At 43.1% G+C, this 27,699-nt stretch overlaps 2 non-coding genes across 2 annotated transcripts; one reads left to right on the top strand and one right to left on the bottom strand.

Moving 5' to 3' along the window:
- Nucleotides 1–519: 519 nt before the first annotated feature.
- trnak-cuu (transfer RNA lysine (anticodon CUU)) lies at nt 520–592 on the bottom strand. Its single transcript has one exon. It is a non-coding gene; the product is annotated as a tRNA-Lys (tRNA).
- Nucleotides 593–14,205: 13,613 nt separating this feature from the next.
- On the top strand, nt 14,206–14,278 carry trnar-acg (transfer RNA arginine (anticodon ACG)). Its single transcript has one exon. It is a non-coding gene; the product is annotated as a tRNA-Arg (tRNA).
- The last annotated feature ends 13,421 nt before the right edge of the window (nt 14,279–27,699 follow it).

Genomic DNA, 27,699 nt, shown 5'->3' with positions numbered 1-27,699 from the left:
CATTAAATGAGACACATTTGCAGTCCATTGAAATCTACTTGTGTTCATGGTGAGTTGATTTCTAAAGATGAGCTGACAGAATCTACGTTTAGGTAGGAACCACCATATCCAGGGGTCTGGACCTTTTTGTCGTCAGAGCCATCAAAGTAGCAGACGAAGCTAGCAGACATTAGCATTGAGAAGAAACTGATACCTGGAGCCTACTTTTGGGTCTGGTCAAGTGATAACAAACTAATATGACATTGTTGTCAGACTGACGCCTGCTCCACACTGACCAAACACTGCCTTATGGCATTATGGGAACTTTCTGCTTGGCTCGTGTCCATCAATACACACAAAGAAATTTCTCCAGAGTCAGTATGGACAGTGGATACAATTGAGTACATAGTGGTTTTTCATTCTGAGTCAGGTGCAGCTGCAGACACAGCCTGTGTTCATGTTGTTTATTCATTGATTCTTCTTACAATTCACAATCACAGCTGCAGAAAGTGAGAGGACAAGCAGTGATGTTTAAGTGAACGCCCAACGTGGGGCTTGAACCCACGACCCTGAGATTAAGAGTCTCATGCTCTACCAACTGAGCTAGTCAGGCTACATCTGAGTAGCTTCAATAGCATGAAGTGATCAGAGTGAGAGACGTTTGCTGCACACAAGCAATTCATCAGACTCACAGTCACATGAGCAATCACATGATTAATGAATGACAACAAACACACCTTCATCTTTGACAAAACAGTAAAATAAAAGGTGTATCACAGATGAGACACCAGTGGTAAAAACACTAAAGTGCTGTCAAGGAGAAACAGGATACGACCAAACACACACACAAGTTACAGAGAGAGAACTCTCCCAGAAGGAACCACTCAAAGGAGAACCATAGACATCATCAGGCTGTATGACCTCATCAATATGAGACAGGTGGATAGGAAACAAGCTCAGAGATGTCAGAAACATGAGATCCAAGTGGTGAGAAAGCTTCAACTGGTGAGGTTCCAGAACCAAGAGCGAGGTGGAGCCTGCATCACCTACTGGGAGCTTTTTGTCAAAGGTTCAACTTTGATTTGAATGCTTTTCGAGAGACAACGTGCAGGGAGGGAATTTGGTGATGAAGAACAAGTTCCTCTCAGCTTTAAATGGAGTTTTCCAGGAGTCAAAGAGACACTCCTCTGATCCGTTGTCAGATGTGTTCTCATTGCACCACAGCCCTACAGGTTGAGGGTTCTGATCCTAGTCAGACACATTCACTATGATGCTGCTGAGCCTGAAGGTAGGATGAATAAAGGAATGTCTGAGAGAGCTTCAACAGACAAACTGTCCAGTTTAACAACAAATACTAGTCAGTATTCATGTTGCTGCCGTGACCCGGATTTAAACCAGGGTTGCTGCAGCCACAACACAGAGTACTGCCCACTATAGGATCATGGCCTCCTGGAGGCTGAGGTTTGAGCTTCTATGTCTTTGTCTCATTGAGAGATCAAAGACAATTTGTGTCCACAAAGAAATCATTGAGGAATCAAAGTGAGATCAAAGAAAGAATTCTAAGATCAAACACAAAACTCAAGATTCAAAGATTAAAGATTCAAAGTGTTTGTTGTCATATGTACAGTATAGAAACGTATATTCCTTATGCTAGGAATATAAAAAGAAATTACTTTTTTTTGGATAAATTTCCAATAAACAATGACAGTAGAGAAGTGAGGAAACAGTGTAATTAAACAGTACTGTGCCAAATATTTGAGTATTGCAAAAACAAAAATTGTTCACGTGTAGGCAGAGTTCAAGTAGGGTCCTGAGGTAGTTTTGTTAGGAGTTTAGGAGTCTGATTGCAGAGGGAAAGAAAGACTTCTTTCGTCTTGTGGTTCTGCATTTCTCACTTCTGTCCCTCCGGCCTGAGGGTAGAAGTGTGAACAGACGTGTTGGGGTGGGTGGGGTCCTTCAAGATGGAGGCAGCTCTGCTGTGGACTGTGGTGGTCGATGCTCTGCAGGGGGGGCAGTGGAGTCCTGGTGGTCTCCTCAGCAGTCTCCACCACTCTCTGCAGGCGTTTGCGGTCCATAGCAGCAGCACTGCCGTACCACGCTGTGATGCAGCTGCTCAGATGCTCTCAGTGATGCAGCTGTAGAAGTTGCTGAGGATCTTAGGCGACATGTCAAATTTCCTCAGCCTCCAAAGGAAGTACAGCCACTGTTGTGCCTTCTTCACCAGCTGTGTGGAGATAAGTGTCCAGGTGAGGTCCTGGCTGATGTGGACACCCAGGTATTTGAAGCTGCACACCCTCTCCACTTCAAGCTCCTGGATGAACAGTGGCTGCTGAGGTCTCCTCTCCTTCCTCATGTCCACAATCACCTCCTTAGTCTTGACTTGTCAGAGCAGGAAATAAACCACTGAAACTGATAGGGAAGCACCAGACAGGCTTGTGTGAGGGATGTCAGGAAGAGGAGCAGGTGGAGCAGGGATATCTGAGGTGGCAGTAGGGGACACAGGTGAGGGATGAGGAGTTTAATGATAGACATGATGGTCGAATATTGTAGTAGATCTGGTTAGGATCGGAAGAAGACTGGAAGTGACTGTTTGGTCCACACTCTGGAACAGAAGGTGGCGGGAATGGGCAAATAAGCTGGATGCCAACCGAAGAAGAAGAAGAAGGAGAGGAAGATGAAGAAACATAAGAAAGCGGGACATTTTCAAAAAAGGAAAGAAGGAGAAGTCCGTGAACCCCCGATCTCGGTCTGTGTTTCCTGAAGGCTGAGTGGCGCCAGTAGAGCCGCAACATGTGCGCCACGCAGCTTCTGCGGGTGTCTGTCCAGGAGCGGATCCTCGCCGCCGCTGAAGACTTCCTGCTGCAGCTGGGAGAAGGAGACTCAGCGGCTGGAGTCCCGGTGCTGAGAGCGCTGCTCACCAAGCGGCTGGCTGCGGCCGCGGAGCAGATCGTGGCTCTGCTGGAGGAAACCGTGGTGGAGTACGAGCGGGAGAACCGCCGGCGGAGGTTGCTGCTCGATGCCGTGCTGAAGCCCCGAGTCAGGCTCTACAGAGCAGGTGAGTCCCCGCCAGGGACCTGCTGGGCCCCGAATTCAGCCCAGGAAGTGGAGCTGCAGCAGGGCCGGTTCTAGACAGGCATATGTAAGGGGGCAGACAGAAATGGGAAGGGGGCACATGGTGGTGATGGAGGTTGGAAAGAGTGTGGTGGGGTGGAGGGGTGGGGGTGTTAGGTGGTTCTCTGGATAACTGATTTTGTCATGTAACTGGATTGCTCTTTATCAGACCTTTACCCTAAGACCGGTCCAACTTGGTCCCACTTGTCCCACATGAAGGTTAAAGCCCAGTTCACAAGATTTTAGGCGTCGGCGACTTTCCTCCCCCAAATCAAGGTGAGGCACTAACCTCCGCCGCGACAAAAGTAATGAGGTGTGAACAGCTCAAAGACAGTGGACTGGGAGGTCGCATGCGACATCTGCGAAAAAACTGGACATTCTAGCACTGCTAGATATCAGGACTAATCACAGTGACGTAAACGGAGCTGCAGACACTGGAGGTACGTGAACCCAGATGAAAAGAGCTCTGGCAGTGGGGGAGTCACGCATAGAAAACAACAACAACAAAAATGACGAGAGGCATGGATTCTATGGGGTTTGTGATATCCTTGGACACAGGAAAAAGAAAACTAAAAAAAAAAATTCTTCCTCAGATGACACCAACTAAATCTTGACATCTACCTTCACTGGATGGCCTGTATCAAACATATTCAAACCCAACAATAACACTTGTCACTATTGCCAATATCAACAAAACAAAAAGGGTAGGCCAAGTTATTCGAGAAAAATTCCTTCACCAAGTCTTGAAAAACAAAACTGATAAATAGAAAATAAATAAAATAAAGAATAAAATAAAACATCCATCCAGATCTTGACAACCAACAACATAAAATTTATCTTCATTGGATGGTCTAATTCATAGATTAATTTGCAAATTAAAGTAATAAAATAAGACCTCTCAATAAAGCCAATATCAACAAAACTAAAAAGGGTAAGCATTGTATTAAATCTCTTTTTCTGTCTTTTCGTCTCATTTTAAGCTTGTTTGTTTTGCAAGCACCTGAACAGCTCCACTCTCCTTTCTCATCAATCCATTCTACAACAACAGTCTCCTGTTTCCCTTTGCAGAACTCTATCAAATCCTCCATATCCAAGTCATTTGTGATGGACTTCTCATGGACCAACATCACCTGTTCCTCTTTCTTTTATGGAACATGGTGCGATTGTAGGGGGTTAGGAGCCGTGACAAAGTAGAGAAGGAACTCTCCCAAGATGCTGAAGACGCATCAGTGACAGGGCACGGACTCAGGAGGGAAAGAGTGAGAAGAGGTGTAACCTCTCATCTCATTGGTGCCTTTTCCAGTGGATTTTTCAGTTACTGTAGTAACTCTTGTTCATACTCAGTTTGTGGGGAATCTGTTATTTTCTTAAGGGAGAGAGAGAAAGAGAATCTTCATATTCTGAGTGCAACCGAACGCAGCAGAAGTCAGTGTTGGTGCTGAAACCTGACAGGCTCCATCTTGGGTCGTTTGCATCCAAACAGTGATTGGAAGTTGACGGAGGGTCGTGGAGCTGGGAGGGGTGTGTGTGTGTGTGTGTGTGTGTGTGTGTGTGTGTGTGTGTGTGTGTGTGTGTGTGTGTGTGCGCGCTGTGCAGCCTAAGAAGATACACACACACACACACACACACACACACACACACACACACACAGCTGAGTGACAGAGAGATGAGAGGAAGCTGATACTGTATCACTCACATTTTTCAGCGACTGTAGATAATTTTGTCAACTCTTAAAGTAGTAATTTTGTGCACACACTTCAGCAGTGTCTCTGTCTCCAGGACCACAGCTGTACTAGTTTGTTTTCTTATGTGTGTGTCTTTAAAAAAACTTTCAAAAATTAACATAATAATAATGTAAATAAAGTAAATGTGTACATCAAAATGGATGTTTTGGCAGCTAACTTGAAATTAACAATTACAGAAAAACAAAATATATTAATGATGTTAATTGGTTCATGAATGTAATCTACAAACAAGCTTTCCTTCACAAGAAAATAAACAGATAAATTAAAAGCAACCTAAAACTATTGGCTTCTTCCCTGTTACACTCCTGATTTAATATAAAGCCTCCAAAGAAATGCATACAACATTATAATTAACACTTCAACATTAAAACACAGTCAGCACACACACACACACACACACACACACACACACACACACACACACACACACACACACACACACACACACACACATTTCAGCAGTCTCTCTCTCCTGCAGCAAGTCACATGATATCCAAATGAGTCACGTCAGAATTAACCAATGTTACAGTCGCTTTAGAGAACAAAATACAAAGGCAAAACTCATGCAGACACAAATGAAGCCTTATTTTTTCATTTAAATGCAGTTTCAGTCCAGATCAATGAGTCTTGAGCTGCTAGCTTGTCAGCTAAACACAGAGCATCACAACACTTAGCAGGACCAGAGCAGGAGTCGTTTTGCCGGCTTGAACTGATGTCACTATTGCAGCTCTTTGAGAGCACAAGGAACTCTTTTGCTCAAGACAGAATTTGCTTCAGAAATCGAGGCCAGGACAGGAAGTGACTCATTGCAGCTCAAAAGAGCAAAAAGTAAAGACTGAAAGAGAATCAGAGATGATCAAGAATGTGATGTTATGTCCATCTGAATCTCAAACAGAAGTCAGTGAGGATGAGCATCCGTTTCAGTGCTCCACATGTAGTACAAGTTTTAGAAACAGAGGGAGTTTGGATGAACACATGAGAAAACACACTGGGGAGAACATGTTCCCATGCTCCGTTTGTGGCAGGAGATTCTCAAAGGGATATTTGACCACACACATGAGAATACACACTGGAGAGAAACCATTCCCCTGCTCAGTTTGTGACACAAGATTCTCAGAAAAGAGATATCTGAAAAGACACATGAGAACACATACTAGAGAGAAACCATTCCCCTGCTCAGTTTGTGGCACAAGATTCTCAGAAAAGAGATATCTGAAAAACCACATGAGAACACACACTGGGGAGAAACCATTCCCCTGCTCCATTTGTGGCAAAACATTCTCAGTTAAGGGACATCTGAAAACACACATGAGCATGCACACTGGGGAGAAACCAGTCACCTGCCCTGTTTGTGGCAAAAGATTCTCACAAAAGGGACAAATAACAAGGCACATGAGAACGCACACTGTGGAGAAACCATTAACCTGCTCAGTTTGTGGCAAAAGATGGTCAGAAAAGGGAAATCTAGAAAAGCACATGAGAACGCACACCGGAGAGAAACCATTTCCCTGCTCAGTTTGTGGTAAAAGGGAAACTGGAAAAGACACATAAGAACACACACTGGGGAGAAAACATTTGTCAAAATGTGGCACTGAAGCTGTGACAAAAGAGTGGGAGACGCAGGTTGAAAGCCAATTAATGAATGTATTTAACTAAAAAAAAAAACACAACGATGAACCAAAAATGGGCCCAGGTGCTTCCAACTAGGAGGAATGAACAGCTCCCCACCCTCCAGATACCTGCTGCAACACCAGAAACATCATGAAAGACATGAGGTTCCACGTGACTTCAGTTCAACCTGTGTTGGGAGCTAACTTGCTGTATGGGCTGAAACCAGGTTACTTTTGGATGCTGCAAAAATACATCCCTGCAATCATTCAAATAATTATCATACAAGAACATACATCAGGTTTGTTTTTTCAAAAGCAGGCAGAAAGATTTTAAACACAACTCTGGATTTTACTGGAGGCCAGTGCAGCGAAGCTAAGACTTGGGTGGTGTGGTCTCTCCTCCTAGTTTCTGTCAATACACGTGCAGGTGCATTCTGGACCAGCTGCAGTCTTCAACCACTTGTTGGTGCAGCCTGATAATAAAGAGTTACAATAGTCCAGCCTAGAAGTAACAAATGCATGGACTATTTTTTGAGCAACATCTTGAGACAGAATGTTTCTAATTTCAGATATTTTGTTGATTTAAAAAGGCGGTCCTTGAAATTTGTTTCATGTGGGAACTGAAGGACAAATCCTGACCAAATAGAACTCCCTAGGTTCTTCACTGTGCTGCTGGAGGCCATAGTGATGCCATCCAGAGCAGTGATATCACTCAGTCATGTGCCTTGAAGGGTTTGGGGCCAAGCACAGGAACTTCTGTCTTATCAGAGTTGAACTGTAAAAAGCTATAAGTCATCCGGGCCTTTATGTCTGGAATGCATGCTTGCAGTTTAGATAAATGTTGGCCTTCATCCGGCTTTGTTGATGAATGAATTGAATATCATCTGAGTAACAATGGAAATTTACGGAGTGTTTTTGAATAAAATGACCAAAAGGAAGCGTTGAAGTGTTCAAGTCCCTGTAGCAGGATTTGATGGTCAATTGTGTCAAAGGCAGCACTGAGGTCTCACAGGATGAGTACAGACTGAAAGCCATGATCTGATGAAATTCAAGGTGTCAGTAATTTCTACCAGTGCTGTCTCTGTGCTGGGCTCTAAAACCAGACTGAAACCCTCAAGTAAACTCTTGTTATGGAGGAAGTCACACAGCTGATGAGCAACTGCTTCCTCCAGGATTTTAGAGAGAAAGGAGAGGTTAGATATCAGTCTGTAATTGGCTACAACCTCAGGGTCTAGAGGAGGCTTCTTCAGCAGCGCTTTAATGACAGCTACCTTCAAGGACTGTGGTTCATATCCTGTTCCTAAAGACAGATTCATCAGATTTAATAAAGAGGTGCTCACTGAGGGAAAGACTTCCTTAAGCAGCCTAGTAGGAAACAATCGAAGAGACAGGATGAAGGTTTTGATGAAGTAATCACTGACTTAAGTTCTGAACTGTTAATTTGATAAAAGTGGTCTCAATAAATATCTGGTTTAACAGCAGTTTCTATGTTTACTGAGTTTACAGGTCAATCAGAATCTATTGAGGGCAGCAGCTGATTAGTTTTATACTAATAGTTCACATTTTGTCATCAAAGAAACTGCTAAAGTCGTCTCTACTGAGAGCTGAAGGAATCCAGGGTCTACAGAGTCAGGACTCTGTCAGTTTAGCTCAGTACTGAAAAGAAACCTGGACTGTTTTTATTTTCCTCTGTTAGTGATGAATAATAGGCAGCTCTGTCTTCACTGAGGGCCTTCTTGTACATTTGAAGACGATTCTGCCTCTTGCTTTAGTTGCCTGGTGTTGGAGTGACACCACACAGCTGTTCTCTGGTGTTTAATTATCTTCTTTTAAAGAAGCAATGGAGTCTGGAGTTGCTGGGAGTGAACCTGCAGTTTTACCTACGATGAGGTCAACCTCCAAATGACTCCACTCAGAATCAGGGATCTCTGTAGTAATGAGACATGGCATTGAGTTTAATACTGATGGAATTACTTCCTTAAGACGTGGTCAGACCCACCCTGAGAGTTTGGTGAGAACCCTTGAAGCCTGGGACTTCAGGTCAAACGCTGAGACCATGGCGTGATGGAGAGTTTGATGATTCATCACAACAATCAATCTGATAACTCCTCCCTGCCTGGTCGATCTGAGTCAAACTTCACGTGTTTGATCAACTTCCTGTCCTGGTGACATCACTACTACAGGTGAAGAGTTAGCAACTGCTCTGTTTGATGAAGCTGCGTTCAGGGAATGAGGAAGTTTCCCTTTGTGTCACTGCTTCTCTACTTTGATCCTCTGATCAGTTCACCAAGAAGAGTCTGGAGTCAGGGGCTTGATGAGTAGAGCTGTTCTACCAGGAGGAGGCTGCTCTGATGGAGTCCTGCCATTGAAACAAGACCTTCATACATTTATGGATCCATCACAAATATGAGTCTTCCCAGTCTTTCAGGTGGTAGAATTCAGTCAGCACCAATAACAGGAGAGTCAGAGTTTAGACATCAAAGACAGACATTAAAGTCACTCTAATAAAACAAAAATACAGAGCAATATATTAAATGTTGAATAACCATAAATGGAAACCCAGTTTTATATTGGGGTGGCACGGTAGTGCAGTGGTTAACACTGTCACCTCACAGCAAGAAGGCTCCACCCCCTCACCCCCCCCCACCCCATGTCCCTTAACAGGAGGCAGTAGAAAATGGATGGATGCAGTTTTGCTCCTTGTCGTGTTTGTTGGTCTGCTGCTGATTTTCTTTCCGACCAAAGCTCTGTGCTCTCTGCTGAATAATCCAACATGTTATTAGTTTTCAAATGGAATTAAGAAACTTCAAACTGCTCTGAACGCACCAAAATGAAGACGTAGTTCAAGCAGCATTGCACACAGGAGGTTAGTGGGACTGGAAATGTTCACCTGGGGAGTCTGGACACATTTGAACCACCACGTTTGGGCCTGGGAGGCCAATTTAGATTCAAAACTACCTGAAGCTCAAGTACACAGGCTCACATATTGAAGTATTCTGAGTCTTCACACTTCAAGTATTTTCTACTCTTACCTGAAGCTCAAGTACACAGACTCACATATTGAAGTATTCTCAGTCTTCACACTTCAAGTATTTTCTACTCTTACCTGAAGCTCAAGTACACAGGCTCACATATTGAAGTATTCTCAGTCTTCACACTTCAAGTATTTTCTACTCTTACCTGAAGCTCAAGTACACAGGCTCACATATTGAAGTATTCTCAGTCTTCACACTTCACTACTCTCCACACTAAGTTACCTCTCATATGAAGTTACTTGCTGAGAGTTATGCAGGACACTTTGATGGAAATATAACCTTTTTCTCTAATTAGGACAACAATGTGGGCATGTAGTGAATCAACACCATAACAGTAATGAAAAATAAATGTAGCAGCCATCTTGGAATCACCAAGTTGACAAGGCTTCCACAAGGTGAGAGCAACCCCTCGAGGAAGTAGAAGAAGCCAGACCATGAAGAAGACCTGAAAAAAGACAGCAGAGGCAGGAAGAGGAACCAGAAACACACAGACAGACACAACACTGCCACTCCTTCTGATCTGATGACATCAGTGTTGAATGTGTGGACTGATTTGGAGGCCAAGCCTCACAATAAAAGAAGCATTTTCATGGAATGTGTTCCATCCAGGGCTTCACAACAAAAGCATTTGAAATATTGAGTCATTTTAACAGATGTTTGGTTTTCATGAAAAACAGCAGACTCAGAGTCTCTGTTGCGCAACCGATCAGTGCGCTCGGCTGTTCACCAAGAGGCTGGTGGTTCGAGCCCACCCAGGGACGATGAACAGGCTCTACTGGTGCTTAGGACTCTGTTGATCAGCTGCTGAGTTGCTACTTGATGTCAACATTGGTCTGTCTCATCCTGAGTAGTTTGATCATAGCAGAGTCGTTGCATCAATGATCTGAATGTGGACGGACAGATTGACCCTCCACAGCAGACGCATGTGACAGATCTCTTGATGAGACACTTTGTGGTAAAGCCAGATTCTGCCAGTCCCACTGACATATTTCAATGACACATGTTCAGAGATGATTTTGTTTTCCTGAATACATTTATTATTTTCTGATCACCTTGTGGATTTTTCATCATTCTCCTCATTACCATACTTTAGGTTGCAGTATGTACACCTGAGTTAGTCTTGGGTTTCAGAAATCATACAGCATACAAATAATAGCAGGTTGAAACATATTTATTTAAAAGAATTTAACATGGTTACACACACACACACACACACACACACACACACACACAGCCTGTCTTTGGTATAAAATGGTCTGTCACGTTCTCTCACGTTGCACAACAACAAAACAAACAAAGACGGCCATGTCCAGTGTGGTCCTGGATATGACGACTGGACTGCAGGGTCCCAGTATCACTGTGACAATTCTTTTACCAGCTATGACCTTGGACAAGAACTTCTCAGGAGGAAACTTATCATGGTGGCACAGTGAAGAAAACTAGACCTGAGCTGCCTGCTGAAATCTTGCAGGTGAAGGACAGAGCTCCACCTCTTTGACAGACACCACCACTGTTGGCTCAAGTTGTCAAAAAAATAAAGTGTCCGTTTTTGACACACACACATACACACGCATCTAAACACACAGAGACTTTTCCTCTGTTTTTGTTTTTTACTGGTTTTGAACCAGTAGTTGGTTTCTGTTGGTTTGGTTTGCTTGACTGGTTGTTGTTTGTTTGACCTTGCAAATCCATATTTTGGGTTCTCGCTTGTTCTGCTTTTCATTTTGTGTTTGTATTAAAGTTCTGTTGCTGAAAAAAATACTTTTTTGTCTTTTTCTTGAAGTAAATATATGAGGGTCTAAACTGACCCATAACACCATGGATGTTACAATAGTTAATAATATTAAAATGAATAATAAATCAAACCAATCCATGTCAGAGATGTGTTCTAACACCCCTCAGTAATGGTCAGCAAACACAACAACCTTTTGTTTATTTCTATGATTTTCTTGAGGTTCATTTGATCATTTTTTAAACTGAAATCAAGGGTTTACTGACGAAAAAAAGGTCCAGAGGCCCACAACAAAATATTCAAATCAATATTTCCATGGATAAGGAAGCCTAACAAGGTAACCAAGAGATGGGAAACAACTTGGATGATAGAAAATTGTTTTTAGTTTATTTGACAGCTGATTGAAGATGTGGGTCAAAACCGACCTTTTAACATCAGAGATGGGAACAGAAAGCTAACACAAGAGGAAGGTTGAAGCTATGAAAAAGGAGTTTGATAAAAATCTTGAACTGACAGTAGAAATATCCTTTTGTATGTTTACCTTTGTTGACAGAAGTCACTTTAGCTTGGCAGTGAAAAGAATCTCTGCTAGTTTGACAAATAAGTGGCACAAACTGAGTTCAAGCTGGACTTTGGACACTGGTATCTGCAACAACTCCTAATTTGTGTGTACAAAAAAATCATTGAGAAATCAAGGTGAGATCAAAGAAAGAATTCTAAGATCACCCAGGGATGATGAACAGGCTCTACTGGTGCTTAGGACTCTGTTGATCAGCTGCTGAGTTGCTACTTGATGTCAACATTGGTCTGTTTCATCCTGAGTAGTTTGATCATAGCAGAGTCGTTGCATCAATGAGCTGAATGTGGACGGACAGATTGACCCTCCACAGCAGACGCATGTGACAGATCTCTTGATGAGACTCCTCAGTCTTCAATTTAGTCGTCGTGTGTCATGCAGTGTTGAGGAGGCCGGCTGGCTGTGGGTAAAGTGGGGCTCAGAGTTTGTGGAGTTGGCTCTGGACTGAAGGGGGTCACTGATTTGTTCTCAGATGCTACAGCTCAGGTTAGCGAGGTGGTGGAGCAATGAGTGAGAGCTCTGCCAGCTGGAGCCTCTTGGGTCCCGGGAGGCTTCACTCCTGGAGGTGGAAATGATGAGGAGTTTTAAAATCTGCTCCTCTTTCATGCTGACTTGTTTTCTTGGGTTCCCTCTTTTATTCATGTGTGATTTTAATCTCAGCTCTCTAAACCTGAATGGAGCCAGAACCCATTTTAAAAGAGCTGCTCTTTTTAAACTCCTGGAGATCTAGAGGATCCCTGCCATGTTTGTCCAGGAGACCCACAGCACAACAGTCAGTGAATGGGGATGCAGGCAGGCTTTTAATGGAGGTCATTTGAAGTCCCAAGTCCAGTTGGAGCAGAGGGTGGAGTTTGATTCTCCAGGAGTTTTTTGTCGTTGTTTTTTCACCGGTTTCTTTTGGTTTGGAGGAAATCGTTCCAGGTGTTTGAAAGAAGGTGAGAGCAACTTTGGAAAATCGAAGCGAAGTAAAATCTGGTCAACTGAACGTAAGTTTTAAACTACGGTATGAAAACTTACGTCCAGTTGACCAGATTTTACTTCGCTTCGATCTACGATGACCTGGATGAATGAGAACCTACACAGAAAACTTTGGAAAATGTTCAACTGGTGTTTTTAAATGTCTTTGCACCAACAAATGGTGGACAGGACAGCTTTTGAAACATTTTAATGCCACTGTTCAACACTGAATCTGCTGGTTTCCTGTTTTTAGGAGCTGATGGGAGCTGCACAGAGAAGCTCTTTTAGACAGGAACCATTCAGAGCTCCATCCTGCTTCTTCCAGCAGGATCCACAGATCCACCAACACACCAGCTGTTTGATGTGTGGAGGCTTTTTACCAGGATTCCTAGACAGCACAGCTGGACTCACTCAACAGCTAACTTGTTAGCACCGACGAGACAGGAGCGCTTCTATGGTTTTACTCAGTGGTTCAATATTTTTAAAAGATGTCCCATTCAGCCTGTGGGTTTTAGTGATCACTCTTCAGTCTCCTGTTCCGTTTTATTAAAATATTCATTGAAAAGCTCCTGAGAGAGAGAGAGAGAGAGAGAGAGAGAGAGAGAGAGAGGGAGAGAGAGAGAGAGGGAGGGAGAGAGGATCAAACTGATCTCAAACTTGACTTCAAAATTCTCTGATTATAATAATTTGTACTCCTTGATAGATTCATCACTACAGGGTCATAGAGGGTCCATTACTATTGCAGTATATTAAAGAATATAAGAACAAGGTTTCCATCCATGGAAATATAATATTTCATGTATTGCAGTATATTTTCAAAGATATAACACTTTAATGTGAGACTTTAATGTCTGTCTTTGGTTTCTAAACTCTGACTCTCCTGTTATTGGTGCTGACTGAATTCTACCACCTGACAGACTGGGAAGGCTCATATTTGTGATGGATCCATCAACACATGAAGATCTTGTTTCAATGTTATAACATTAAGCTCATCTTAGTAAAACAATGAAGTTACCTGAACTAAATTCTTGAAAAAAATGACTGTCACTGACTTAAATAAATCAAATCTACTTCAAAGTTCCTTCTGTTGTCTTAAGTCGGCCATTTTAAGTGTACTTGTAGTTCCAGAGCATTCCAAGTGGAGATGATATGAATCATTTTGTTAGATGAACTCAGTTCCTCTGCTTTGATGTTGGTGGACTGAGTGGAGTTTGCCTGAACCTGCTTGAACCTGTTTGCTCCTGCTCAGTCCCTCACTCAAGCCTCACTCAGCCTCAGCAGCACCGCTCCACTGAGGACTGATTCAAGTTCCTAGCAACCAAATACAGAGGAGAGCTGAACCTTCTTGCTGTGAGGCCACAGTGCTGACCACTGCACCATTGTGTCCCCTGAAAATGCCACCACGTTGTTGGGATTTTCTGTAAAAGCAAGCACACATGAACATAGCAGCTTCTTCACAGGGCTGGTGGCGCAATGGATAACGCGTCTGACTACGGATCAGAAGATTCTAGGTTCAACTCCTGGCCAGCTCGCTTTAAACTTTATACTGAGAAAATGAAGTGAGAACCACTGCTAAAAGTCACTGACATCCTCCAAGGTTTCCTCCTTGTCTGCTGTAAACATGAACACATGCATGGATCCTGCTACCTCTCACATGTTAAGCTGGCACTTGACAGTGACAGCAGGAGAACAAAAAATCCCAGAGTGTCATCAACATTTCCTGTAAACTAAATGACAGAAGCTGTTGAATTTCTGTGTCAGAACAAGGACAAAGGAGCCCCAATGAAAGAGTGGTGTGTGTGTGAATGAGAGGACATTGTTCAGTCCACAGACCTGAGCATCGCTGCTCTGACTACCACGTTACCTCCTGGTTATCAGTGTGAAGTCAATGGTGAGGTAGTCAGTTGTTCCTTGTGTTTTATTCCAGAGGCCTGGTCGTTAAACGCTGAATTAAATAATTTTAATTCTTAACTTGAATTTTCATGCTGTTTTGCTGGAAATGTTTGACAACTTCTTGCATGTTGGTGCCCCATCACACAAAAAAGGTGCAGTTGTACTCTTTTCACCTCTGACCCACAAACATTCCACCAGTGAACGTCCAGAAATTGAAGCATAAACAGTTCAGCAACAACAAATTCTTCAAATCATCCTCTGAACCGAGAGCCACAGGCTCCTCCCAACATATGCAACACTGCCATTGAACTCTGCTTCAGTGTAACGGTGGTCGAAGGGTCAACATTGAACCTGTTGTATGACTTGAAAATTGTATTAGAGATCTGTGAGCAGGGCTAAATATATGAAAGTGTTGTCATTAACAGGTTGTGCATTTCTGTAGGTCCAAACATATCCTGGAGTCCACCAATGCCAGTTGTGACCTTGTGGGCTCCGGCTCCAGCGCTGTCAGTGAAAAATGACTGACAATCCATTGTCTCCTGGTGAGTCCTGCTGTGTTGGTAGGATGCATCAAATCACTGTGGGAACAAGAGACACAGTGACTGAACTGTAGCCCATCCATCCATCCATCCATCCATCCATTCATTTTCTTCCACTTATCCTGTTAAGGGTTGTGGGGTGGGGGGACCTGTCTCCCCAGCTTTCAGCGTGAAGTGGGTTCACCCTGGAGGGGTCGCCAGTCCATTGCAGGGCCAACACATAAAGACAGACAACCATTCACACTCACAGTCACACCTAGAGTCAGTTTAGAGTATCAATCAGCCTCGTCCTCATCCTCATGTCTTTCCCACTGAAAAACTTTCACACCTGAAGTGTGAAGCATCGATAAAAGTTAATTTGACAGCACAACAGAAAATCCGAGTATATCACTGACATATTCTGTAAAAGAAATGATAGAAGCTGTTGAATTTTTAGAATGAGAAAAAATTTCCCCCAATGAAAGAGTGATGATTCTTTATTTTGATTTTGTTCTTCACTCCTACACAAGAGAGGGAAAGTGTCGGCTGGCTAGGAGCAACTGCCTGCTTCAGAATGGGAGGAGCCTCAGGACTTTCCAGTGAGAGCTGCAAACTTCCACCAGCGCCCACTGCCAGCACGTCTTCATGATGGAGCTGAGAAGAACACAACAACACAAGAGCACTGGAGAGGAGCACAACACTTCTTTGCTTCCTTGTCACTCTCATATCTGTCTGTACCATCTGGAGCTGGGGGGAGGAGCTTCACATGTTTTTTCTCTTGTTTTTTTTTCCAAAAGGGAATGACATGACTTACTCTGTATATTAGTATATGAACTACTGAGAATGTTCATCCCCAGTTTTAAGTTAGAATTAAATGTTAAGTAGAAAAATCTTCCCTCTTCAATCCTGTCACTCAGTGTTGTAAACTGTTTCAAACAAATTCTACTGTTCAACAGTTCAAGTGTTTCTAATGAAGCTGAATGTGCTCTCTTATACTTTCCTCAATTGTGTTTCTTTCATGTCCTCCTGAGATCAAAGACAGAATTCTAGGTACTGTCAAAGCCCTGATGACATCATCAGGAATTCTGACTTTGATCTGGAAACTCTTGCTTTAATCTGAATTTGATCTGACTGAAGTTTTAGTTTAGGTTGCATGAGACAGATGCCCCCCCCCCCCCCCCCCCGTGACCCTTAAAGGATAAGAATAGAAAGTGGATGGAGGGATGGACTTAACACTGAAATCAGCTGATCTGATCCACATTCTAATTTTTCCTTTCCCTCTTTAGGAGTCATGGAGAATAGTAGTGTATATAATAATGTATATAAAACCTTGGAGTATCTTTCCAAAGCTTTTAGTATTTCATCTTGTTTCTACTTGTAGTTTTATTGTCTGGATCTTTTCTTTTTATATCCTGCTGACTGCTCTTTGCTTTTGGAGCTTCCTTCAACAACTACCAAGCCTCCTGGGTACTGTAGGAAACATGGTCAAGTTCTTCTTACTTTTGCAGTCAAGTCCTGCTCACATTGGTCTGTCTTCATTTTGACTCCTCCCACTGCCACAATGACCAGCCTTTATACACTTGGTGACTGGGGCCCTGGTTGCTGCAGGCCTCAACACCAGCCTGTGGTTGTGAGCAGGGCAGAACAGAACTGACAGTATCTCACATGCAGGACCTGGGTCAGTGCCTGGTGCCAGCTGGGGCACCGCTTTAACCTGGACCCCCTGGAAGATCTTCTCCAGGAAGTCGCCTTTTTGGTTCCATCAAGGCCTGTGAGGATGGTGAAGAGTGATCCACCACCAGGCAGCACAGTCAGCAGCAGCCATTTTGTTCCACTAGACTCATGTATGATAGTGAAAGACTGGTGAGTACTTGCTAACTAACACTTCCTGTTTTTATTGCTATTCTTCCATGAATGTGCTCATGTTGGCTTGTCCCCAACCACAGTTTCAAAGCCATGATGACATCTTTCATTAACAATCAGATCAAATTTTTTCTCTATTTGGACAAATAAGGTTTCAACTGACACGGCTGGCCAACGTCCTGGAGTTAATTCAGCCTGTAGAACCAGGTGCTGGTTCCTTCTTTTACTAGGCAGGAACAGGCAGCAGATCCAAGATCAGTAGGCGAAGATGTCTGCTTTGACTGGTAGGAGGAAAGAGAGCAGGAGAGCTGGTCAGAGACAAAGACAGACAATGAAGAAGGAGTGCTGTATTCTGCTAGCACATGCTAGTCACAGTCATCGACAATGAGTCTCAGCAGGTAAAGATTCATCACTGATTTCAGAAGATAATTGGACGTTCACTGGAAGACTATGAATGTTTGTGGGTCAGAGGTGAAAAGAGTACAAGTGCACCTGTTGTGTGTGATGGGGCACCAACATGCAAGAAGTTTTATACATTTTGAGCGAAAAAGCGTGAATCTTCAAGTAAAGAATTAAAATTATTTAAGTAACAATGAGGTCTCTGTAATAAAACAAAAGGGACAATGACTACCTCACCATTTCCACCCCTCTTTAACAGATTCACATTTCAAAACAACCAAGTTTATTTTATTCCCTTCTTTTAGTAGAGGATGGTTTTGATCCATCAACCTCTGGGTTCTGAGCCCAGCACGCTTCCTCTGTAAATCCATATTTTGGATTCTGGCCTTTTCTGCTTTTCATTTTGTGTTTGTATTAAAGTTCTATTGCTGAAAAAAGGTTTTTTTGCCTTTTTAAACACACACACACACTTCCAGTGACTAATCCATATTTTCATCACTTAAACCACCACTGGAGTATTGAAAGAGATTCCACATGTTGGTCAACCAGAGAAGCTTCACCTGGTGACGCTCATCCAACCATGCATGAAGGTCAAGCTGCATTATCTGCTGTGCTCATTAGCAGGGGAATTAGCTGAAATGGTCAGTATCAGTAACAGGGTGACACTTTATCACAGCAGTGGACAAACATCAGCATTCATCACACAGCAGCTCCTCTGATCAACAGAACAAGCTGAAGTATTCTGGAGAATGAGGGCATGGATCCCTCTACCTCTCACATGCTAAGCTAGCACTCTACCATTGGAGCTAATTCCCCTGCTAATGAGCACTGCAAATAATGCAGCTTGACCTTGAGATTTGAGGGAAGAAAACCTTGAAACATTCATTCATCTTCTTCCACTTATTCCTGTTCAGGGTCTCGGGGGGAGCTGGAGCCTATCCCAGTGTCTACGGGCAAAAGGCAGCGTTCACCCTGGACCAGTCACCAGTCCATCACAGGGACAACATACAGGGACAAACAACCATTCACACTCACATTCATACCTACAGTCAATTTAGAGAATCCAATCAGCCTTTTCCCCAAATTGCACGTCTTTAGACTGTGGGAGGAAGCCGGAGTACCAGAGAGAACCCACACAGGCACGGGGAGAACTTGCAGACTCTACACAAGAAGATACTGCGCCCGAGCCGGTACTCGAACCCAGAACTTTCTTGCTGTGAGGCCACAGTGCTAACCACTGCACCCTCCTGCAGCCCCCTTGAAACATGATGATGTTATTATTTATGTCTTTAATGCACCCAAACCTTTATTTTTCAGGGGTTTTGAGTGGTTCTGGGTCATGAATCAAAATTTGAATTGGACAAAAATTTCATGCAGGGTCACTGGGGCCACACGTTTCATGTTCTCAACAGATTGAAACTGTAGAGTGTGTGACATGTGGTGTGTTTGTCAAGTTCATCAAGGACAGTAAACATGAGCAGGTCTAGATTCACCTCCATCTTTGGAGGTTGTTGAATTTCCTCCTGAGGACCGTCAGGCTGTTTCCTTACTTTGCTGTGACACAACAGCAGACAGCAACAAGGACTGCTGTAGTGCACTTGGTAAAATCACCATCTGTAGACTGGACCAATATGCTGATGTGATCCTTTGATTAGTTTCGGATCAGTCAGAGATCAAAGACTGAAGCAGGAGATCAATGCTCAGCATTCAGAGATCAAAGACTCCTGGAGCGTTGCCCTCTCTTGTCTTTGGGCCTGGATGTTAATGAATGTTTTACACAATTCTTTTTAAGAAAAAACTTGCATGACATTTCAAGGAGTTTTTCCTGCCAATACAGGACAACACCCACTCACAAACCAGTGCTGGACAAGTTCCTTCAAAGCTGTAATGCCTTATTTCTTACTTGTTACTGTCATTTTAAAATAATTGGTTCCATTACGATTGTGTCTGCCAGCGCTTGGTGACTGTACAGGAGGTCTGGGGACCGCAGGGCCACAACAAGCCCATTTCCTCAACTCTCCATTTAGTACAGAGGTCCCCAAGTACGGACCAGTGAGGATAAATGTGATCGTGGAGAAGTCTGTTTGTTCTTCAACTGGTCCAACTTGATGGTGAGATCTGTGACGCCATCTTGTGATAGTGGATTCATTCATCTGCTATTTCAACACATTCAAGTTCATTATCCCTACATGTCAAAATACATTTGGTGTGGAGTTTTACTTTCTGGCCTCAATCATAATGTGTGCATTTATTCTTCATGAACATTTCTCAGCTTTGTAAGTTTATGATATTTTGTCTTCCTCTGTTTTCTATTCCATTGTTGTTGATGATTCTATTGCAGGTTTGAGTTCCCTGTTGACTGAAGCAGAAACAGGAACAAAAAGCTGGAGGTGGTCAGAGCTCCAAGTTGGGACGCTGATATTAAAGTAGGAGATGAACACATCCAGGTTAGCCATCACTCTCAGAACCTGCTACTTTACCTCTTCAGAATGTAGCAGCATAGCATAGCTTCATCTCACCGGTTAGTGGCCCACTTTGATGTCTGGGATATGAGGTTAAAGGTTCTTTACAGCTCTGAATGAAGGGTTTATAAAGTGTTAACAATGCCATGAATAACACAAGCATTCAGTAATCCTTGATAAAAGGAGACTCACCATCAAGTTGGACAAGTTGAAGAACAAAAGGACTTCTACACTATCACATTTATCCTCACTGGTCCATACTTGGGGACCTCTGTACTCAATGGAGAGTTGAGGAAATGGGCTTGTTGTGGCCCTGCGGTCCCCAGATCTCCTGTACAGTCACCAAGTGCTGGCAGACACAATCGTAATGGAACCAATTATTTTAAAATGACAGTAACAAGTAAGAAATAAGGCATTACAGCTTTGAAGGAACTTGTCCAGCACTGGTTTGTGAGTGGGTGTTGTCCTGTATTGGCAGGAAAAACTCCTTGAAATGTTTTTTCTTCAAAAGAAATGTGTCCTTCTCATGTTGAGCTGTGGACATCAGCTGACTGCTTTTCTTGCCACTGCCTTGCTGGCAGGAAAAGCCTGAGCAGAAATGAAGAGTGAGTTCAAGGCAGTAGATTTCACTCCATAGTTTAGGCCTTCATCCAGCAAGGAACCATAAATGATGATGTCAGCACTCCTCCAGCACTGCGATGCAGCTTAGAGAGGTCGGAGAATCACATGACTTCTCTCACTGGTTATTGATGTTTATCTGTGTCTATATATAATTTATGGCATGTATATATTTGTATATTAATATGTTATTCATGTTACATAAAACATGTTAAACACGGAACAGCGTGGACACAACAAATGAACTGGTTCAGAGACACGAGGCAAAAAAAGCTGGATGAACTCTTCATTCCAAAAATGACTTCACCCTTGAACACTGACGTCAGGTCATTTTATAGGGTCCTCCATTTTTTATTTATGTGACGTTGCATATTGGGAAATAATTATAAAAAAATATATATTTTGATGAAAACTATATTTGATCAGGAAAACTACATTGGGTCAAATAAATCCATCGTTCGTGACGGTGTTACTAATTTTAACTTTAGTGCTCTGGTGCTGATTGCCTCATTAAGATCTTCATGAAGAAATAAACTGAGATTTGTAAAAATGTTTTGTTTTTACAGAGTTGGCAGTTTGAGCATTGAATCTTTCTTTGTGTTGAGAACAAACCCTCAAAGCCTTCATGTTTCAGTTTGCTTCACAGCTAACAGACAAACACCTCTTAGCCTGGTTCTGGTAGTCCAGGTTTAAACACCAACACAAGGATTTTATGCTGATTTCTTCACATGCAGCTGAAATCTAGACTTCAAGTGTTCATGTGAGGTTACAGCTTCACGCCTATTTAGTTTTCAACAAATATTAAGTCACTTTTATGCATTGAGCTCACTAACGAACTTTAGTCTCAGTAGCTGAATCTGTTAGGGGGAAGGCAGTGTGGACCGGCAGGAGCCTCCTACAAAATGCAATGGAGAGAAGAAGAAATCCTGAGGAGTCGCTATGAGATTGAAGTGTTAAAGACGTGGCTCCTTTGGTGGTGATAGGATTTGAGTTATTGACTATTTTTAGTTTATTTCAATGTTATTGCAAACATCAGCTGCTCACTTATCAGCTAGCAAGTAAACAACAGTATTGTTCAGTGTGCTAGCTGAAGTAGACCGAGCGGTCAGTTGAGTCTTTATTTCCATGTGTGCTCATGGTAGCAGGGGTTTAGATTTCTAAATGTAACCCTTTTACCACCGGCTCCAATATTAAAACCCACCTTAGGCTTACAGGGAACACTTTAACTCATTTCAAATATCTTGTATGGTAAAAGTCCCATCTGGAATAATTAATATCAATCTAGGGCAATGTATGATTCTCACTCTTAAATATTCAAATGGAGGCTATGGGGAGTACACTTGACCTTTAAACTCTGCTGAAAAGCTTCAGTAACACACAAATTCAATGAAACCAACACAAGATTTCAGTTTAGAAAATGTATTAAAAGCTTGCAGAAAAACACATTCAAACCTTGAATAAACAAGACTATAGAAAATAAAAAGAACCCCGGGGTATATTGTTTGTCTTTTTTTCAACTGTCTAATTTTATTTCGAGTGCACTCATGTTTACTTTCGTTGGCCCGCTTTAATTGGAGCTCATGATGGAAACCTTTACCAGATCCCCCCGTGTGTCGGTGAAGTCAACAATACCGGACCGCAGCCGATGAATCCCTCGCTCGTTGTGGCAGCAACCGTCCCGCTCGCAGCAGCCCGCAGCAACAGACCTCCGTGATTCGGCAGCAGCGGCACATCCTCCGTTAACGACTCTCTCCAGAGGCGACTATCCGAAGCTCCTGTCCCGTCCGTGCAGCGGCGTCTCCATTCAGCGTGGACAGCGTTAGCCTAGCTCCCGCTAGCTTCTGTAACTGGACTTGCCTGGTGCTCAAAACACAATCGGTGGCGGAGAATCCGACTCACGCACTCCGATCACGTCGGTCAATTACAGTTCACAGTCCGTTACCGATAAAAACTCCTCTCCGACGACACACAGTCTCCAAACTCCGATAACGTTACGCCATTCACACGATGCTCCTTCCTCGCGCTCGTTTCTCCCGGAAGTGTAAACACTAAAGGTCATGAACTCACGCACGTAACAGAATTACTTTAACATTTTTTAAAGACATTCACACCCCGTGAAATGATGTTTTTTTGAAAGTTACTAATTTTAAACAAATTTTATTGACATTTTAATATCTTCTTCATAACAAATACTTATTTATGTAAATTTTAGCTTAACCATGAACTGGCATTTTATTCAACTTATTCCTATGAAAATCATGAAATAAATACCACTGATTTATCAGTATTACATCAACCTAGGATTAAATTAAAGCTGCAGTCAGCGTTGTTTGGGCCTGAGCCTCCTCCCGCCCACCGGGGCCGAGTAGCAGGGGTCGTCCTGAATCCAGTGATGAATTTTATGAAAGCGGTGGGACTTGTACACTGCAAGCAACTGCTGTAAATTTACTACAAGATTTCAATAGTATCACCGTTTATAAAAATACAGTACTTTGCCGTTAATTCTAATAGGAATCTGTTAAATTACACCCCATGACTGTTTAACAGAACTATGCTGTAATGCTAAAATACAGTACTTCACTGTAAATAAATCAACAGTATCTTTGCCTTATGGACGCAAGGAGAATCTCCTGAGCTGCACGTGAGGCCAGAGCCTTGGTTTTCGTCATCCATCTCAATCTCAATCATTTGGTGAGTAGCGATTGCATTTATTATAGACACTGGCGCAAAGTCTGTAGGCCAGTGGAGGCTAAGTGAAGTTTCCAGTTTGTGTGGCGACACACACGAGTGGGGGGTGCACTTATTAAAATATAGTAGTGACCAAAGCCGGACAACGCCACCTTGGGAATTTTGCCCAAGGAAATAGTTAACGTACCGACCAAAAGGCACTCACAGGTTCATTTACTAATTGGCAGGAGACGTGGTTCCATGACAAAAATATTTTATTGTAAACAGGCCAGCAGATTAAAAAGAGAAGAATAAATCTAAACAAGTCTGGAGCTTACCAGTGGGGGTGAGGGATCCCAAGGCAGAAGACACCCTGATCAATTGGGACATCACATTTAAAAAACACATGATTAAAGCAAACAGGGGTGCACAGCACACAAGAGGAAAAGCGACGCCAGGACCGTGAGCTTCCAGTACCTGAAACGAAGTGACAAGAATTATAATTTAACACCAAAACTAAAAAAAAAAAAACACAAAAACCAGAACCAAACTCAAACCACAATTTAAAAATTAATTCAAGAAACAAGATTTAATTATTAAACACAGATTAGCAAGGAAAAATAATACAACCCAAAATAACCAGAAACGAGTTCATTTCTCCATTGCTAGACCAGGGAGCTAACGGATAGCCGTCCAGCAGCTTGCTGCACCCTGAAGCCCAAGCAGAGGAATGGGAAACAATGCAGATCCAAACCTTCAGAGCACCATGAAGTACAGTTCAGTGGCGCCACACGGTGGACATCAGGATCTGGCAGACCCTGGTTAAACAAGGTGAATTACTGAAACAACCTCCAGTTCAACACACAGCAGATTCCACTTCGTTAACACAGAAGCAGAGCACTCCAGTGAACACAGTAAACAGTGAACAAACAAACAAGCAAAACATGTGTAGATGGCCAGTAGGTCGCAGAACAGGCTAGTAGCAGAGCAGGCTAATAGAGCAGGAGCCTGTAACAAAGCAGGGTAGTCTGTAGCAAAACAGGAGCCTGTAACAAAGCAGGGTAGTCTGTAGCAAAACAGTAGCCAGCGCAAAGCAGGGTAGTCTGTAGCAAAACAGTAGCCAGAGCAAAGCAGGGTAGTCCTTAGCAAAACAGCAGCCAGAGCAAAGCAGGGTAGTCTGTAGCAAAACAGCAGCCAGAGCAAAGCAGGGTAGTCTGTAGCAAAACAGCAGCCAGAGCAAAGCAGGGTAGTCTGTAGCAAAACAGCAGCCAGAGCAAAGCAGGGTAGTCTGTAGCAAAACAGCAGCCAGAGCAAAGCAGGGTAGTCTGTAGCAAAACAGCAGCCAGAGCAAAGCAGGGTAGTCTGTAGCAAAACAGCAGCCAGAGCAAAGCAGGAGCATCTAGCAAAGCAGGGTAGTCTGGCAAGATAGCGCCCGGTAGCAAAGCAGCAGCTAGTTCTTCCTCAGTGTCACGGCTCACCAGCTGTGCCAATCAGGTGTAGATCGCACGCATGCAGAGCAAAGGGTTTCACAGCTAGTATGCTGTGGCAAACAGCCTCTGCACGTCAGATGGGGGGGGGGGGGGTGTTTCCCCACTAGCGGCGATTAAGGGACCGTGTCCCAAAAGCCGGACGCCTACAATTAAACACGTGAATATGAAAAACGTGCATGATCAGCATGCAACACGAGCTACAGGGAGCTACTGCTACATACCAGCACAGACGGTGGCGAGAAGGCAGACGTGAGGCGATCAGAAGCGGAAGCGAGGTGACCAGGAAGTGGGAGGACCGCGGACCCCAAGAGCAAGAGATTGACCAGGTAGATGCTGCCCCTATTTATAGAGCAGCGCCTCACACTGGTTGGCTAATGATGGTACAAGCCAAGTCAGGCATCACCAACCAGTCTCACTGCTAGGATGGGACCTCTCATCCTGCCACATTTGCATTGATAATTACACTTGGTGCACATCATGCTAGCCAGATTTAGCAGCTAGCCAAAACGTTGAAAATGCTTGCAAATTAATCCAAAAGAGACAGAGAGTTGACTTTACTTTTTACATCTCGAGCCTCCACAAATTAATGTGTGCGACATCTGTATTTTGCCTGTGAATTCATGAAGCTTTCTGATAGTCTGAACCATTTTACAGTACACACAATATACGTGTCACGCAACAGTTAAGTCGGTTCATATTAAGATGAGTGCACACTGACTGTGTTTACATGCAGTTACGTTCCTCCATCTTGTGCTAGGCTACTGCTCTGGCATGAGTCTGTCTGATGGCATGATTACAGTGTACTTAAGGCCATAGAGCAGAAGCTGTGGTTGTATTTGTTTAAAAAAGAGTGGTTTTAGCATCGTTCAAGTGACTGCTCATTTGTGTTGATTTTTCTTTGTCTCTGATATTGCCTACAGATGCAGGAGCCTATTTTCCAGCTGCCCTGATCCTAGTAAGTACTTGCCTGTCCATCACATTTCACAGTTAATCAGTTATTTTTTCAGACCTCAAACATTGAAATAGACAACTATGTTATCTGGTCAAAGAAGCTGTTTTTTTCTTCTTCTTCTTCTCTTCTCTTTTCTCCCTGTTTTCTTGGATCTCCAACACTACATCTACATGTATATATTTGATGGCTTATAATGTCTCATTCATCTGAGTGAGTTCCAACACTCCTTTTTTAGGCGCTTCATTGGAATAAATCCTGAGAGTGTCTGCATGTTTTCCCTGTGCTGGTTCTCTCCAGGTACTCCAGCTTCCTTCCACAGTCCAAAGACATGCAAATGGAAATGCAACTCTAAATTGACCGTAGGTATGGCTGTGAGTGTGAATGGTTGTCTGTCAATATTTGTTGGCTGCGGTGGACTGCGATGGACCACTGACCTGTCCAAGGTAATGTCCCCTCTGGGATAGGCTCCAGCCCCACCCTGTGACACTTAACAGGATAAGCGGAAAAATGGATGGATGGATGGATGGATGGATGGACGGATGGATGGATGGATGGATAGATGGGTGGGTGATCACTCACAGGACTGTGAGTCTCTCACTCTGACCGCTTCATGCTATGGGACTTACACTGACGTAACCTGATTAGCTCAGTCAGTCGAGCATGAGACTCTTAGTCTCAGGGTTGTTGGTTCAAGCCCCATGTTGGGTGTTGATCTTAAACACCACTGCTTGTCCTCTCAGTTTTGAAAGCTTTGTTTGTAAATTGTCAGAAAAATCAGTGAATAAACAATACAAACTTAGGCTTTGTCAGAAATTCCATGCTTCCAAACTAACCAATATGAAAAAAACAAAAGGTGAGACTTTTTCATGCATTCGAAAAATTTGTATGCGCTTCATTGTATCCGCTTTCTATACTTCCATGCATCCCAGCTTATTTCTGTTAAGGGTTGCAGGGGGAGGCTGGAGCCTTTCCCAGTGGCTTTCAGGTGAGAGGCAGGTTTCACCCTGGACAGGTAGCCAGTCCATTGCAGACAGAATACCCACGCAGGCACGGAGAGAACATGCACACACCACACAGAAAGAACCTGTGCTCGAGCCAGAACTTGAACTTGCTTTGAGGCGACACTGTTAACAACGGTACCACCGTGCCACCCATTGACTGTAACACATTGTAAACAATATACACTCTTGTTATCATACAACACGTAGCCCTGTACAAAAATCAAATAAATTACATCGCATAAAAAGCATAAAGAGATGTGTTAAAAAGTTCAAAAATAAATAGAGTTCATGATCTTTAAAATTGGTTATAATGTGAGCAGGTTAAAAGCATAAATATAATATGTAACATTTAAAAAGTAAAACTATTTACAGTTAAAAAATAAATTCATATAAAGGTCTTTAAGTTCTCTGAGTCTGGAAAAGATCAGTGATCTGAGAATAAGGAGAGGGGAAGAAGCCGTGTTTATATGTAACCTCAATTGTTACCTGTCAATCATTTCATTCCTGTCTTATCTTTGGGTGTATTAAGACCGCAAAAGCCAATGAGAGGAAAGTTACTGTGTAAGGGGTGGGACTAGTGGCGCAGGTTTGTGAGGTGAGTAGTTAGCGCGCATGGGGAGAGAAACAGAGGCAATGATCAGAGAGTTAAGAGGGGAGGCATCGTTTGTGTGGAGAGCATTTAAGTTTATTTTGGAGGTCGACGACTGGTGGTCCTGATGTAAACTTCTGTGTGACCTTCGAGAGGTGAATATTTATGCCTGTATTTGCGCTTTATCTAACTGTTATAGTGAAAAGAGACTGGATGTGTACATGGTTAGCGACGTGCTAGCTAGGGATAGCATTCCGTGCTAATGTGCCTGCAGATCGTAGCTTTAGCGTTGTAATATGTTTGGAGCGAAAGTAAAGGTAATGCGAATTCGACACGAGATAATGTTTGATAATTGTGGCTAAATTAAGATAATATGCTTGAAGGAGACGGACATTGGAGAGAGAGAGACGGGTTTCCATCCGATGGCTCTGCTGTTCTGCTGTGCCTTGTCCTGCTGTGTTTTCTTCTTCGTGACTTTCGCTGTCCCGCCATTGCGTGTGA

Source organism: Aulostomus chinensis, chromosome 4 (assembly GCF_037954235.1).
Source record: "Aulostomus chinensis isolate RoL2024-O1b breed Wild chromosome 4, RoL_Achi_v1.0, whole genome shotgun sequence".
In the NCBI taxonomy this organism is placed as follows: Eukaryota; Metazoa; Chordata; class Actinopteri; order Syngnathiformes; family Aulostomidae; genus Aulostomus; species Aulostomus chinensis.
Note: the sequence above shows the minus strand (reverse complement) of the source record. Positions and strands in the feature narration are given on the sequence as shown.